This window comes from Drosophila arizonae, chromosome 3 (assembly GCF_054131065.1).
Source record: "Drosophila arizonae isolate 15081-1271.41 chromosome 3, UAZ_ARI_1.0, whole genome shotgun sequence".
Lineage (NCBI taxonomy): Eukaryota > Metazoa > Arthropoda > Insecta > Diptera > Drosophilidae > Drosophila > Drosophila arizonae.
Window position 1 is genome coordinate 33,267,440 of NC_142923.1, and position 13,008 is coordinate 33,280,447.

Below are 13,008 nucleotides of genomic sequence, written 5' to 3' on the forward strand. Positions count from 1 at the left end.
GCAAATATGCTTTATAAATTACATATGCACTCATAATAATGACGATTATAAACAGCAATATATTTGTTATTTTAGAGTCCATATTATTTGACTCAATTTTGTTTATTACGTTAGCAGTGGAATCCACTACCTTTGTGTCTACGAGTCCCATTTTGGGTGCTACTCCTAATTCGACTAATTTTTCTGATATCTCTTCAAATTTACTTATGCTATTACTTCGCATAGAAGTATGAAACGATAATATAATGTAGTATGTTGTATGTCATATAAGCATATGCTCACAGTATTGTAGTGTATACAATATATGAAGTTGACATATGCCCAAAATATAAGTAAGAGTATCATGCTCACAACATAGCAACACTTTGTTGCTTTACTTATATTATAACAGCTATACATAAGCGCCGTAATATGATCGGTCACTTATGTATAGACTGGCCTGCAGCGTGGGATCTGCAACGTAAGCATTGTTACGCTCTTGTCCACGCCGCAGCTTAAACGCTAAATGTATATGCCTTCTGCATATGCATACAAACATATATACACACACATACAGCATGTTATATACTCCCATTCTGCCGCTGCTATAAGCGACAGAATTCTTTATGTAAACTTTATGTACTTTAGGCTAAGACTTTATTTGAATAAAATACGGAGAGCATTCGCTGTCCAGAACTCAAAGATAATAGAGGTTCATTTTATTACATGGCGACCGTGACAGTTGTTACTGTCTGGCGTCACTTTCATATTTCGTGTCAAAAACTTAAGACTTAAATAAGTGTTACGTGGCTGCCAAATTGTTATGCTGATCTGGAAAAAAAAATCCTCAGCCTTGTGGGTATAAAAGCCGACTCCAAGCGTCTGACCCATGCCATCAACAAAAACAACAAAATGCAACAAAAACAACAACAGCAGCAACAGCAGCGTAATAGTGACACCAAAAACAACAAAACTGCAACAAAAACAACAACAGCAGCAACAGCAGCGTAATAGTGACACCAAAAACAACAAACCTGCAACAAAACAACAACAGCAGCAACAGCAGCGCGCCAAGCTCGGCCCCCGAACCAAATGACAACAACAACAATGAGCCGCAGCAACAACGGACATAATCAACTATAAATATAAAAAAAAAGCCTGTGCGAAGACCAGCACCGGCCACGCCCAGCGCGCCAAGCTGGGCCAATTTAATGCAGAAAAAGCCTGTGCAAGGACCTGCACCGGCCACGCCCAGCCCTACAACAGGATCATGTGAACCGACAGCGCTACTCAGAGCGCGCAACGTTATAGACTATAATAATATATATTAAGATATAAAATTTAGTTTTAATTATAAATTGTAAAATTGTACTACTGAGCGACGATTGCGTTGCTCGGTATAGCGCATGGCCCGTAAAGCCATGCAAATTTTAGACAGGAAGACCACTGCGTTGGTCGAGTAGGAACAAGAAAATAACTAAAAAAAAAAAAAAAAAAAAAAAAAAAAAAAAAAAATATATATATATATATATATATATATATATATATATATATATATATATATATATATATATATATATATATACTAGCTGGCCCGGCAAACGTTGCATTGCCCTCTATATTATTTCTAGGTAAAAAATTGTTGAAAGCTATGTTGTTCAGGCTGGGATACACTGATAAATTTATTAATCGGATTTTCATTCAAGCACCTTGTTGTAAACGACATTCTTCGTTTTTTGGTCGGGTGCAAGAACAAATAATGCGGATCGTTTGCCAACACGTGAGCATGCCACGTACAATTGACCATGAGAAAAACACGCATTTTCTAGATTGAGGCCACAAATAGTCAAAGATTGGCCCTGTGACTTGTTGATCGTCATGGCGAAGGCAAGACGAAGCGGGAATTGAATTCGTTTAAATTCAAAGGGCATATCTGTTGAGCTCATCGGAATCCTAGGAATAAGAACTTCCTCATCTTTAAATTTTCCTTTGAGTATCAACGCGTGAATCACATTGCTCATCAGTTTTCTTATCACCAAACGCGTTCCATTGCACAGTTTTGGTTGGTTTAAATTTCTAAGCATGCAAATCATGGAGAATTGCTCTTTTCATAGCTGTGTTCATTTCTTGACGCCGGTCAAGTTGTTCTTCCATATTGCCCATGAAGTATATTTGCAAGAATTTTTGCTGTGCATCTTCAATAGGTTGCAATGATCCAATGCGATGGCAAATCTGGCCTTGAATCTTTAAATTCAAAGCCATAGTTATAGTTATATTTACAAACACTATTTACAGAAATCTAACAAACTACATTATTCAAAATTTTTTTTTGGCAGTCATAGAAAATAAAATTTTTAACGTAAATTACCTTAAATATCCGTCTCCAATATTTTCCGCCCCAAATTATGTCATTTGGAAACAGGCATTGTATTTTTGAGTGTTCGCTAGAAAATGTCGTGATTCTAGTGTTTCGCCATAAAGCAGGGAACGCAATGGCTATGGTGACCGCTAATGGCAATGTCACTTTACCACTAAGGCAGCACAAACCGGGCGTTTCACCAGCAAACTTCAATGCGCCACAATGCTAGCAAACAACGTCCATTGGACCAATGCAAACTAAACGATTCAAGCTGTAATCAATGGTGCAATCATATCGAAACGCTGCTCGATTCAAATCAATCCTTGAACCATTTCTTATTGCCATTTCACGGGCTGCCTCTCTTTGAGAAGCACGAATTAAGGCCCTTCTTCCCTGGGTACTAACGCGGAGCCTTTCTCGGGCGATTTCTCGCTCTTCGTCAGATAATTGACTCGCGCTATTCCGTTGCCTAATTGCATTATGGGTCCGCCGGGAAAGATTAGATCTTCTAGGACGCGGCATTTTTATTAATAGTAATACTGCCCTCGCACAAAACCATATAAAACAATCGAGAAATATAAATATAAATAATTTACACAAATTTATGTTTGAGACAAACAAATACCTGAACTTTCGAGATATTTAGCTTTTGTAAAAGTCCAAAAATACAATTTTTAATAATTAACTTTTTTTTTTTAATTTCGAATTTTGAATTTTTTATTTATTTTTGATTGTTAGGTTTTAATCTTTTGATTTTTTTTTTAATTTTTGCAGATTTTTGATTTGAAATATTTATAAAGTTTAAAAGTCCGAAAATATAAAAAGCCAAAAATACACTTTTTAATAATTACCTTTTTTTTTTTTTAATTTCGAATTTTTAATTTTTTATTTATTTTTTGAACAGTCAGGTTTTAATCTTTTGATTTTTTGCAGATTTTTGATTTGAAATATTTTTCCTTTTGATTTGAAATTTTTTTTTTTTTTTTTTTTTTTTTTTTTTTTTTTTTTTTTTTTTTGAATAGTCAGGTCTGCTCGAGGTCAGGAGACCGTAGACTGACTGACTACATTTGTTTATTTACTTCTACACTATTGTCAAAACTGTCACTGTTACCAAGCCTACTGGGTATAAAAAAATTTGAACATTTGGGGAAAAAACCGCGTTTTTCAAGTATTCGGCAAATTTTTTCAGTATTTTTAAGACCCTATACTAAACTCGTTGCGGAGACAAATCCAACAAATCAAAAACCATGAAAATTGGTTCAGCCCAAATCAAGTTATAAGCAGTCTTCACTTTTACACAACTTTCTTTATATATATAGATATATATATATATATATATATATATATATATATATATATATATATATATATATATATATATATATATATATATATATATATATATATATATATATGTATATATATATATATATATACATATATATAAATAATATAAATAATAATTTTTTATGTTTGTTCAAGAAATGAAAGGGTATACACTAATTTTTTTTTTTAATTACAAAAAAAAAAAAAAAAAACTATAAATTTGATCTGATTTATATTTACACAACTTCATTATGACCCTTTTTCATTTGAAATTTTATGTTCTTGCTGACTCCATATTGTCGATTTCAGCCTTGAACTTATCACCTGTTGTCGATTTCAGCCTTGAACTTATTACCTGTTTTGTGTTGGCAACATATAATGGATATATAACATCCAACATACAAATCTTTAATAATTTAAAATGTAACTAAAACCTGCTTAGACACACCCGTGTGGTCGCGGGACTTTAGAATACAACCACAGTGAGAGACGCTTGTCGTAAAAGGCGACTAAGATTCTCAACTGGCAAAGACAAAAAATTTTATAAAAGTCCTGAAGTCACTACCAGGCAAGTAAACATAAAAATCCTGCAGGACATGTTCAAGAAGATTTGCTTGTGCAATCTCTTAACAAACGCTTCTAAGCCCAACGTCATTTTTAATGACGAAATATGAATAGTAGTGGCCTTGCATATAACAAATCGACATGTTTTTAGAAACATGAAGGAATTATAGCAAGAATTGATGTTAGCGATTTTGTACTCCAATGGAATTCTCGACTTAGGTCAGATTTTCCAAAGGCTTGCATGACAAGCCGGTGTATATATAATCAGCAACACAAGAGGCACCGTGCAAAAGATCTTTGAACTAGTTTCAACAGATTCTTTTAATAATATGGGCAATAATATATTTCAGAGTAGCGCTACTCAAGCCGGTGACCCAAATAATAATTAATAACGATCGAGAAGCGATACTGTTTACAATACATGATAATTCTACTATCGAAAATTGCAAATAAAAGTGCAACAACTGTTGCCAAGCAATATTCAAGACTTTTGTTCTGAAACATTGTCCAATGAAGACGTTCATTATGGACACAGAAACAGAGTATAAAACAACATATGACTTGTGCGAATACTTAAAGATAGACGATATGACGTCTACTGCACAAAACCACCAGACAGTTTCGAAAAATAAATTAAGACATAAAATTGGTCTGATCAACCAATTTAAGGTAATCAAAATGAAAAAAAAACAAAATTCATAATAATTATCATTTTACTAATGCCATCATTTCTTGAACAATGGAGTCAATTTTTTTAAAATGCATTGAATTTTTTTTTATATGTGGTTATACGTTATATAGAAAAAACAATAAGAAAAAAAAAATTTTTATATATTGTATTTTTTTTATAAAAAAAAAAAAAGAAACAAAAAGAATTAAAAACAAAAATTCTTTTTAATTGCTAAAAAAATAAAAAAAAAATTTATGTTAAAAGAAAATTAAAAAAAAAAATATATTAAAAAAAAATTAAAATAAAAAAAATATACAATATTTTGTTTTAAGAATACAACATAGCACATATATAAAAAAAAATTAAAAATAATTTTTATTTTAAATAACTACATTATATTACGTTATTTTTTAAAAAAAAAGGGAGGTGTAGTATGTTGTATGTCATATAAGCATATGCTCACAGTATTGTAGTGTATACAATATATGAAGTTGACATATGCCCAAAATATAAGTAAGAGTATCATGCTCACAACATAGCAACACTTTGTTGCTTTACTTATATTATAACAGCTATACATAAGCGCCGTAATATGATCGGTCACTTATGTATAGACTGGCCTGCAGCGTGGGATCTGCAACGTAAGCATTGTTACGCTCTTGTCCACGCCGCAGCTTAAACGCTAAATGTATATGCCTTCTGCATATGCATACAAACATATATACACACACATACAGCATGTTATATACTCCCATTCTGCCGCTGCTATAAGCGACAGAATTCTTTATGTAAACTTTATGTACTTTAGGCTAAGACTTTATTTGAATAAAATACGGAGAGCATTCGCTGTCCAGAACTCAAAGATAATAGAGGTTCATTTTATTACAATAATAATTCTCGATAAATTTCTTATATATTTATTATATATATATATATATATTTTTTTTTAATTCATAATCAACTTAAATTTTTTTATAATATAAAATAAATTTTTTTCACTTCGTCATATTTTCATTCTAATATAGTTTCCCTATTCGATCAGCGCAGTGATCTCCTGTCTAATGTTTCGTATGGCTGTCAGGCCACACTCTATTACGAGCAACGCAATTATCGCTCAGTATTACAAACATATCTTTACATTTCATGACTTAATTTAATTCTTAGTTTAACAATTTTTCTTTTAAATTTAAATTTATTTTTATATATATATAGAAATATGTTGCGCGCTCTATGTAGCGCTGCCGGCCCTATAGTACTTGGTCTGTTGGGGCGCCGGTGCTGGTTCCGCACAGGCTGTTGGGGCGCCGGTGCTGGTCCTTCTCATGCATGTATATACGCAGTGAGGGCTCTCTAGTGGTCCAGCGCAGTCAGCAGGGCATGTCTCTTCCGGTTTTGTTTTTAGTTGCTTTTTTTGTGGTACATCTTGAAATTTAATTTCATTAATAACTTTTATTTTCTTGGTTTTATTTTCGTTTGTAGAGGTTGAGCTTTTATGTTTTTGCTGAATCGACTCGATATTGTCGATTTCAGCTTGTATGTTATTGCCTCTTTCCCAATTTATTTTCGTGTTGGTGGCAAATAACAGCTTTAGGAGTTCGGCTTTTTTATTCTTAAGCCTTCTTTTAACTCCACTGCGCCTATTTTTAGGCATAGCTCAGAGCCTCTACTCACTCAGTTGATGCGGCTGTTGGCATTCTTGGCCTTCTCGCTGTAGTCCTCCTCGCTGGATGTGCGCGGCTACTTGTCGTCCTTGTCGACGTTGCTGCTGTACTTCTGGGCCTGCTGCTGCTGTTGTTGCTGATCCGGTTAGTCCTTAAAAGGTCCTGTCACGGTCGCCATGTCGAGAAATTATTAGTCGAATTGTTTTGTTTGATGAAAGCATTTATTTATGATGGCACGTCCGTGCCTTCTTAGACTTCGTTTTATAATGAATTTACAGAATGTATATTATATTCTTATAGCTAGAGCCGCATAGCTGTGCTGCCGGTTACGCCAGCAGCAGAGCGGCTTCGTTCATATACATATATGCTTAGGTATAAGTGTTTATATATTAGCTTAATGGTCTGGCGAGAGTCGCAGACGGAGAGGGGGTAATGTGTCCACTTGTTTACGAAACAGTCGCGCATGCAAAATATGCCGACTCAGCGGAGTTAGTGCACTGTTGAGGCCAATGCACTTGAGAGTGATCATATTACTTCTTATTTATGTATGTTTAATTGTAACAATGTATTTGTGACATTCTTTGTGTATGTAAATATATATATGTCTTGAATACAGTGAACATTTAATAAAGTGGACATACTACAGCAGAACGCTTCGGCCGTCTTGTGGAGACTGACCAGCCTAGCCAGCTCCTCTCTCATTAGTGCATTTATATGCCGCTGCCCCCCAAATAGGGCAGACAAACCCTCTAGCGTAACTCCTATTTGAGCTAACGCTTCTTTTAAAGACTTGGGTGCCTGGCACTCAGCCGCTGGAGACTGATTACAAGTCGACGGCTGCGGCAACGCCCTCTGTTGCTGCTGCGACGATCGCTGCAACGAGGAACGGCGCGCGAAAGCTTGCAGCTCCTCCTCCATCATGGCCTCCATATTGCTCCGACTACCACGGCGTGAAGCCGCAGTAACTTAAACTCAACTTAACTACAGCGAGAGCCCGAAAGTATGCACTACTTTTAAAACCTGCTACCTCACACCAGCAGTTAGGTTGCTGTCTTTGCTGAGACTTAGCAACTCACCGAAGTTAGTGAGCAGCTGATTGTCCGCTGCAATTTCCAGCACTACTAACAGCTGTTAGAGTGAATGCACCTGATTTTTTATTGTTTGCACAAATGTGACGCCTAATGTGACAAATCTTTTCGCGCTTAAAAAAGAAAGGGAAAGAAGAAAGCCCTGACGCCAAAAACAGTGACGCTATTGCCCCCTCTCTTGCACCACTGGATTGTACCACTGGGGTACTCCGCGAGACCGCCGCGAAGTAAGTCTTTGATAGATTTTTTGCCGTCTTAAAGCTGTATTTCTTAAAGCTATTGACAAAAACGAGAGTCAATTTAAATTTAAAACAAGTAACACACACAGGCATACATACACCCACACGCATACAGACACACATTCAAACACACACACGCATACACACACAAACGCATACACACACACACACACATACACAAACACATACACACATACACAAACACATACACACACAAGCACCCACGCATAAACACGCATGGGCTGCAGTGTGCGCTTACTATGAGAGCTTAATTGTTTAATAACTTTTTTTGTAGACATACGATCTCCATGAAACTTTCAGATTATGATTATAACATGGATATGCATGTATTTGCCAAGCAGCAGCACAAGTCTCTAGTATTTTAAATACGCTTTTTACAATAGCGAGGGTGAGGGGCTGGATATAGGGGTGGGGGTAAATTTTAACAAAAACCGAAATATAAAAAAAATATAATTTTATAACTGGTTTTCGATAAGGTTTCTTACCGATAAAAAGATATCGGGATGAGTTATCGATTTTTAGTGATAAGCTCGTGCTGTAAATACGGACACTTAAAAAAAATTTTAAGCTCCTATATCAGACAGACGGACGGACGGACAGACGGATGGACAGGGCCAAATCGACTCAGCTCGTCACCCTGATCAAGAATATAAATACTTTGTGGGGTCTGCCACGCCTTCTTCTGTCTGTTACATACATTTCAACAAAACCATTATACCCTGATTTCCCATTGAAAATGGGTTCAGGGTATAATTAGTAATGATTCCTTCCGACGCATCTTTTCAGTCAAAGATGTAGGTGTGTTCTTTGACTGCAAACTTAACTTCAATCTTCATATTTTGTAAAGTTAGAATTTTCCAGCCGGGGTCAGAGCTTCAGTCTGCCCAGGGCCACAACTTACAAGACATTTGTAAATTACTACGGGACTACGAGTTAGAGAAATGGGAGAGGATGGGGGAGTTATTACGTATTAAATGGCCACGCAGCCCGAACTCGCCGACCACGCCCCCACACGTTTGCACGTGGGATGGCTGCAGCGATCGAGTGGCGCGGCTAAACGCACTCCAGATTGCTGGGGTCGGGGCTACAAAGGCGTATTGCGGGATGTTAGTGGGTCTATTCTACTACAAATGGTGGACCGCAGATCGAGGAACGCCCAGCGTTGACGCCGGCGTTCACTCCAGACCACGCGGTTTTGTGTGCCAGAGTTTTGGCCGTCTGGCGCACAGGATTGCCCTCGTGCTAACCACCGGTTAGTAATGTTAAGATTATTAGTGGGTTATTATTACCAAATCAACTACGAATGAGAACACAATCATTTCCAAATACGTTAACATTTTTATTCCATATTACCTTGTGTTTCCTACCCCTCGCCTATCCGTTTATTATTTTCTTTAACATCGACCGTTCGCGTTGAGCGCTCAAAACCAATTAACCACTGCACCCAGCTTTCAAGCCTCTTCTGCCGCTGTGCAGATTTTACCACGCGACCAGCAATGCAATTCACCACCGCGAGCTTTCGAGCTGCACGGTTGCATTGCTGATCGCGTGCCCGCCTACTAATTTGAATTTTGCCTACTATCTAAAGCTAACGACTATGACACCTATATCTACTTAACTATCTAACACTTAGCATACTTACTATCTACCAAAATAATCAATGACTCCAGAATGTAAACTTAATGGCTACAAAACTACAGATATAAACTTAATGACTATAATCCAATTCATTTCCTTTCACTATCTTACATGCTACGAATATAACTCACTAACCAACTTACTTACTACAAATATAACTTACTACTAACTTACTCACTACAAATATAACCTACTACTAACTTACTCACTACAAACTCCAGTAAACTCGACAGCTAGAATGCAATATGTAAGGTGGGCAAAAAGGCCACCTTACACCCCCCCCCTTACTTCGACAGAGCGACTGTGACGCCCCCCGACGAATTGATGGCGCGGTTGTCAAACTCTCCTTAAGCTTCTGCAACGCTTCCTCCCGCTCCTCGCTCCACTTCTGGCCCTTCTTTAGCAGCTTCGTCATCGGTTGTACCAGTGACGCGAAGTTTGGTACAAAGCGTCGATACCACGATGCCATCCCTAGGCACTGCCGCAGCTCCTTGAGATTTGAAGGTGATGGGAGGCTCTGGATCGCCTCGACCTTCGCGGGATCAGTACAAATCCCCTCTCCGCTTATCACGTGGCCAAGGTATGCCAACTTCTCCCGAAAGAAACTACATTTCTTTCTGTTGAGATTGGCCTTTAGCAACCGCCGGAAAACTTCCTTCAGGTTGGCCACGTGTTGCTCCTTCGTCTCTCCGATGACCACTATGTCGTCTAGATACGCAAACGCGTGAGGCTCCATGTCGGGCCCGATGACCGTATCCAATGCCCTCTGGAATGTCGCCCCCGCCGAATGCAAACCGAATGGCATCACTCGCCATTGGAACAATCCTCTGCCTGGTACGGTGAACGCCGTGTATTCCCTGCTATCCGCCGCCATTGGGATCTGCCAGTAACCGCTCTTTAGATCCAGCGTGGATATGAATCGTGCGTGTCTTAACTTCTCCAAAATGTGAAGAATCCGCGGAACAGGGTACGCATCCGGGACTGAGTGAGCGTTGAGCTGTCGATAATCTACGCACATGCGCCAATCCCCAGTCTTTTTCTTGACCAAGACTATGGGTGCGCTGTGTGGGCTCTTCGACGGTTCAATCGCTCCAGCTTGAAGCAGCTCGTCCACCTGTTCGTCGATCACCTTTTGCATAGCCGGATTTTTAGGGTAGTACCTTTGCTTCAAAGGCTTGTCGTCCTTCATCCGGATGCTATGCTCAGCGACGTGCGTCACGCCTCTGAGGTCCTCGAACAATGCCAGCTTTGCTTCTAGAAACTCCTGCAGTTCCTCCTCCAACTCCTCCGGCCACTCCTTGCTACTGTACCCGGATCGTTCATTTCCTTCATCCTCGCTTTCTGATTCCTCTCTTGTCGGTGGGCCGTCTCCGGGCTCACCTTCCTTCTCCAACTTGACTGACCTGAACTCCGGCGGCCGCTCCTCGGGTCCGCTCCTCAAGTCCTCGCTCTGCTTCACAACTCTCGCGGGAGGCCCAGCTCCCCTTTTGTCCTCCATTATCTCGCTTCTGTCCTTTTTATCTCTCCTTGTCGCTGGGAGACTCCCTCTAAGTCTCTCCTCCGGCATTCCCTTTTCCATTCTTTTCCTCTTGTCTCTGCTTTTCTTCCTCTGTTTCCTCTCACCTCTTTTCCTGTCGGGCGGCCCGCCTTGGCTCGACGCCTGCTGAACGCCGACTGTCGACACCGTGATTGCCGACCTCGGATCCTCCTTCGACGTCGCGGCCTCGCGTGACATCTCTGGGCCCGACTCCTTCACATGTCCTTTAGCGAGCTGGCCTTGCTCCCTAAAACCGCTGCTGCCTTTTCCTCCTCTTCGTTCACTCGGTGGCGACGCTCCTTCTCCCACGTCATCCACCAACCTCATTTCCAACTCCGCGTTGCCACAACGCACCGTAGCGCCGATGGCGCATAGAAAATCCATGCCGAGGATGACGTGGTGTAGCATGGTCGGCATTATTAGCAGGTTCGCTTCCGCCGTCTTTCCAGCCAGACTTACGTCAGTTTTCACCATTCTCGTCACGTCCAGCGCTGATCCATCGGCCAGCCTGATTCGCGACTCCACCTGGCATCGCTCGCCTCGTATCGTCCGTTGGCGCACGCAATCCTCGCTGACAAAACTGCGCGTGGCCCCAGTGTCGATCGTGGCGGACAATGTCGACAAAACAACACCTGTGCGTTATGACACTCTCGCGCGAAATGTCCGGGTTGTGCACATCGATAACAAACTCGGCTTGGCCTAGGTCCAGCGTCCTGGGCCATCATCCGGCTAGTTGCCTCCACCGACTGTGTCGCCGCCGGTGTCTCTGCCCGCCCCTCGGCTTGTCCTCCAGATCGGGGATCAGATGTCTTTGCGCGGAAGGGATTACTCTGCCGCACCTCCACTGGCTTGGGCCAGCTGGTCTCCACCGTAGCCGCCCTTCCTTGTTCTCTTTGTTGACTCCTCACGTTCTCGAACTCCGCGGCCATTTGGGTCAGCTGTGTTAGAGATGAGAAATCGTGCCTCCGTACGTACAATCTGTATTCCGGGGATGCGTTTTCGTAGGCCCTATTCAACTCTTGGGCCGGGCTGTATCTAGCCTGACGCATCAATAAACGCAACTCGATCAAGTAGTCCTTGAAGGGTTCGCCTTCCCGCTGCCGGCGCGCCCGGATCTGGTCCTCCAGACGCTCGAGGTATTGGGGAGGTAAGAAGAAATCCAAGAACTCCTTCTTAAATTCCAACCAGGGCACATCTCTTAGCCCGCTAGTCAGGAACCACTTGGCCGCCTTGTCTACCAACACCTCGCTCAGCACCCTCGGCATCCTGTCCAGTTCGATCCCATAAGTTATGGCTCGCTCCTCCAAGATTTCGATGAAGCCGAGGGGATCCGACCGACCGTCGTACTTCATTCCCCACTTCCTGACTTGCTCGGCGATATTCCAAGGTGGGTGCCTCTCCGGCGGCAACGAGGGTGCTGGAGCCTGTCGCTCAATCCTCGTTTCGCCACCACTGCTGGATTCCCTCGGCCTCTCGTCCCTCCGGCTCCCAGCCACGCTGCTCGCCGTCGGTACGCTAAGCCTCAGCGGCGCCGTCGAAATAGAACCACTCTCCTGGATCTTCCGCAAATCGGGCTCTGATTTCTGGTACGCGCGGCCGACCATACTCGACGCCGCGCCTCCCGAAGAGAAACGTGTCTCCCATTCGGCCAGTCTTCCTTTGATTTCCACGGAATAGTTGCCGCCCTGGATGAATGACGATAACCTCTTTCTGAGATCCTCCACGCGGCCTTCATCTTCAAGGCCGAGATCCCGTGCCACCGCTATCAACTCCTCTTTACAGCGCTGGTAGACCCAGCCGACGCTTAGCCCCGAAGTATGGGGTGTTCCTCCTTCCATCCTTGATGCCTGGGCGCTCTGTGTTACTTCGGTTACTTATACTAACGATCTCCAGTCGTTTAGCTCTTCTTTTCTTTTCTCTCTTCTT

The 13,008-nt window shown here is 41.2% G+C and overlaps 1 long non-coding RNA gene across 3 annotated transcripts; it reads right to left on the reverse strand.

The window, feature by feature from the left end:
- Window positions 1–1,629: 1,629 nt before the first annotated feature.
- On the reverse strand, window positions 1,630–3,657 carry LOC149270131 (uncharacterized). Of its 3 annotated transcripts, none has more exons than XR_016269556.1 (3): window positions 2,964–3,657; window positions 2,348–2,877; window positions 1,630–2,223 (listed from the first exon to the last, which is right to left on the reverse strand). It is a non-coding gene; the product is annotated as an uncharacterized LOC149270131 (long non-coding RNA). The 3 variants fall into 3 exon arrangements; XR_016269558.1 differs by having other exon boundaries at window positions 1,630–2,278; XR_016269557.1 differs by having other exon boundaries at window positions 1,630–2,286.
- Window positions 3,658–13,008: the final 9,351 nt, after the last annotated feature.